Raw genomic sequence first — 4,011 nt, forward strand, 5'->3', positions numbered from 1 at the left:
TCTTTGGCTGGCGAGAGGTGGTGAACATCGTTTATCTCCTGAGTTGCTATGGTATGCCAGATGCAGATGTTCATTGCAATGAGGTAGCACTTTTGTATCGCTGGACTACCAGTGGCTCATCGTGCATTTTCATTGCGATGGATGACTGCGACTGGGAGACCATTGCAAATTTTTCAGGTGGTCTAGTACATAGCAGAGAAACACAGTATGGACACTATGGTAGAGGAAGAGTGGAAGATTATGCTCACAGAGTGTGGTTTGTCGAGAAGTCGACGAGAAAAGAACGAGCAATAACAATGATATTACAAAGCTGCAGGCAACTAGTACTTATAGTAAAGAGTAATAGAAAATTTCTAATGGGCTAATAAGTGCGTTGTAGTCAGTCAATGCCAAGATATACGGAACGAGTAAACAAGTAAACGTGTAACTAAATAGTCAATGCTAAGTAAGAATGGCCGTGTTGTAATGTAAGCACACTCGGAGTCGTCCTGCGGCCATGCCGCTAGGCCGTGCAACACTCCCCCTCGACTCAGAGTCCTAGGCGCAAGGTCGCAAGCCCATGCGTGCGACGAGTGTCTGGAAGCGTGGACGAGGGAGAGCCTTCATGGAGACATCGGCGATGTTTTCCTCGGTCGGGCGGTGGGTGACCTGTACCTTGTTAGAGGCAATCCACTCGTGTATGAAATGATAGTGAATATCTATGTGTTTCGTACGTGCATTCAAAGTCTGCGCATTCGCGGACACAATCACGCTCTGGTTGTTGATGAAGAGGCGCCATGCCAAGCTTGGTTCAAGAGCGTGCGGAGCCACGCAATGTTGGAGGCAGTGGCACTCGCAGCCATGTATGCGGCCTCCATGCTAGACTTTGTGACGGTGCACTGCTTGCGCGAGGCCCAGGTGATCGGCGTGCCGGCGAGGTGGAAGACCTGGCCCAAGATCAATTTGCGGTCGTTGAGGCCATTGGCCTGGTCGGTGTTGGAATAGCTGAAAGGCTCGAGCGTGTCGGCGCGGCGGTACGTGAGGCCGAAGCTGGGCGCGCCCTTGAGATAGCACAGGACATGCTTTGCGGCAGTGAGGTGCACGGGGCCAGGGTTTCTCGAATACTGGCTGAGCTGCTGGACGGTGTGCACAATGTCCGGGCGCGTGCCAAGTGCGGCGTACATGAGCGAACCCACGGTGCTTGGTACAGTGATTGTGCCCTGGGGTCCTCGGGTCCATCGTGGCATACGAGATGGACGTTCACATCGAGCGGCATGTTGACGGGGTTCACAAGTGCCATGCCAAAGTGCTCGAGAACGTGTGCGATATACTGTGCTTGCCGCAGCATGAGTGTGCCATGTGCGCGGTCGCGGTCAACTTCGAGTCCGACGACTTGGCGGATGTTGCCGAGTTTGGACAGCTCAAAATGAGCTTCGAGTTTGTCTGTGAGAGTGTCGGAGTCAGCAGGCGAGGACGTGAGCATTGTCATGTCGTCCACATGGACAGCAACAAGCGCGAGGTGGTCGGTGGTAGCATGGCGGTACACGCACTGGTCCGAGAGGAGGCATGTGAAACCGAGGGCCACAAATCTGGTGTCGAGCTTGAGGTTCCACTCACTTCCCGACTGCTTGAGCCCATAGAGCGTGCGGTGCAGGTGGCAGGTGGCAGGCTGCCCATTTTCGCACATGGGCGGTTGCTGCATGTATATCTCTTCCTGCAGCTCCCCGTTGAGGTACACGCTGACAACATCAATGACATGGATGTCGAGGTCGAGAGGCAAGGAGGGTGCACAGTGTCTCGAGCCGTACAACGGGCACAAATGTTTTGACATAATTGACGCCGGCTTCTGTGCGAAGCCTTGTGCGACTAGCTGTGCCTTGTACTTGACGATCGCACCAGTCGCATTGCACTTGAGACGGAAGACCCATTTGCAGCCAATAGGCTTGCAGTCAGGCGGGCACTGCGCGAGCTCGTAGGTGCCCAGGTGCTTGAGCTGCTCGACTTTGCGGTCCACGGCGGTGTGCCAGTCTGGCCAGCCGGGGTGAGCTTGAGCTTCGGTGGGCGTCTGCGGATCATCATTAGCATTGACAATAAATGTGTAGTCGGTGTCCTCATCCTCGGTGAGCTGCGGTGGTCGGGTACCATGCGCTCCCATCCAGGTGCAGTGCGCGTGGTGGGGTTGTTGAGGCAGCGGTAGTCGAGACTTGGGAGCTGGTGTGTGCTGGTGCGGACGGGAATCTGTGCAGGCAATGGCTTTGCTGGGGCTGCGGGAGGTGCGGTGGTGGTGTTGGGAGGTCCCGAAGGTGCTTGTGGCATGTCTTGAGAGTCCTGCTCCCCCTCAAGCAGCATCTTGTGGCACGTCTTGAGTGTTCCGCTCCCCCTCAAGTGGCATAGGGACAACCGGGGACTCCCTCTTAATGGCAGTGGACTTATCAAAATAACATTTCTTGAAGTCTGCACTTGCCGTATCGTGGGGTTGTAGTATCGGTGCACGAGGGACTCTTTGGAAAATCCGACAAACTTGCATGCGCGAGACTTGCGTGCGAGCTTGTGCAGTTGCATGTCCTGTTGCAAGACCCAGCAGTCAGCGCTGAAATCACGGAGGTAGCCAACGTGTGGCTTGCGGCCCCAGAAGACTTCAAACAGAGTCTAGTCGGCGGGTGCGCGCGTTGGGGAGCAGTTGCGGAGGTAGTTTGCGTACTGGACAGCTTCGGGCCAGAGGAAGGTGGGGAGGTCATGCGCAAACAGCATTGCGTGCACAGCATTGACAATTGTGAGATTTGCACATTCCGCGTTGCCGTTCTGCGCGGAGGAATAGGGGGCGGTTAGCTCGAGGCAAATGCCGTGAGATTGAAGATACTGCTTTATGGCGCAATTGATATACTCCTTCCCGTTGTCCACGCAAAGTGTCTTCTTCAGCTTGCCGGTCTGTGTTTTCAGAAATGCACGATATGGCTTGATGTTTTCGAGTTGATGGCCCTTGTCGGGGGCGAAGTAGAGGACGCGGTGGCGTGACTTCTTGTCTGTGAATTGTGTGAAATAGAATTCACCGTGAATGCGTCTGATGCGCGCGGGGCCCCAGACGTCCCAGACGGTCAGATTGCCGATTCTGGCGACTTCGGTGAGCGACTTTTGTGGGTACGGGGCGACACGCTGTTTGCCTTCGATGCACGTGCAACATTGGTCACTTGTGGAGTCAATAAAATCGAGTCTATTTTTCGAGATGTGAATCGTCGCACCCGAGTCAAGGTACCATGCCTCGTCGTCGGTGAGGAGGGTGCGGTCGGCATCTGCACCATGTGTCAGCTCGTCGGCTTCGGCGACCCACACTGTGCCTGTCTGCTGCAGGGTTGTCTGGTTGCGCAGCGGCCGCTCATGCGGCGGCCAGTTGTGGTCTTCTTTGGCAACATGGGTGCGAGGTCCGGGGGGCGGGCTAGAAGCGATAAGCTTGCTCGGCCCCCTCACGCACCCTCTGTGTTCGTAGGGAACTCGGGATTGTACTCGGAAACCCCCGCTCATACAAGTCACTTCTCGGGTATGTCCTCTCGGCCCATCAACCCCAACATCCTAGCGGCCGTTACGGGAGGCTTGAGTGCATCATCATAGTTTGCAAAACTTGGGCCTGGTTGATCCTTATGTGCACTATTCATCAACAATGAAGTTGCTGGCACCCAAAACAGCATGAGCAGCATTGGCTGCTAAAGCACCATACATCACATTACAAAACCGACTCGCAACGCGGGCAAACATAGTACGCAGGAATTCTTAGCTGACTAAACTGCCGTATACGCCGTTCTAGCTCAGCCTCAGTAGCCTCCTCATCTGCATACCCAAGGACTCCTTTCATCCACTCCTCGCTACCCATGCCTGCCTTTCCCTGAGCCCATCCATCACGAGCAGCCTTGATTGCCCTCTCGAATGAGAATGGATGATCGGAGTGTCCATTCCTCTGGCCCATCCAAAACGCGAGGGGTGCCCGCTGGATGGGTGAACAAAGGAGCTTTGCCAGCAGGGGATGCTCGAGTTCCTCTG

This window comes from Trametes versicolor (assembly GCF_000271585.1).
Source record: "Trametes versicolor FP-101664 SS1 unplaced genomic scaffold TRAVEscaffold_1, whole genome shotgun sequence".
Classification (NCBI taxonomy): Eukaryota; Fungi; Basidiomycota; class Agaricomycetes; order Polyporales; family Polyporaceae; genus Trametes; species Trametes versicolor.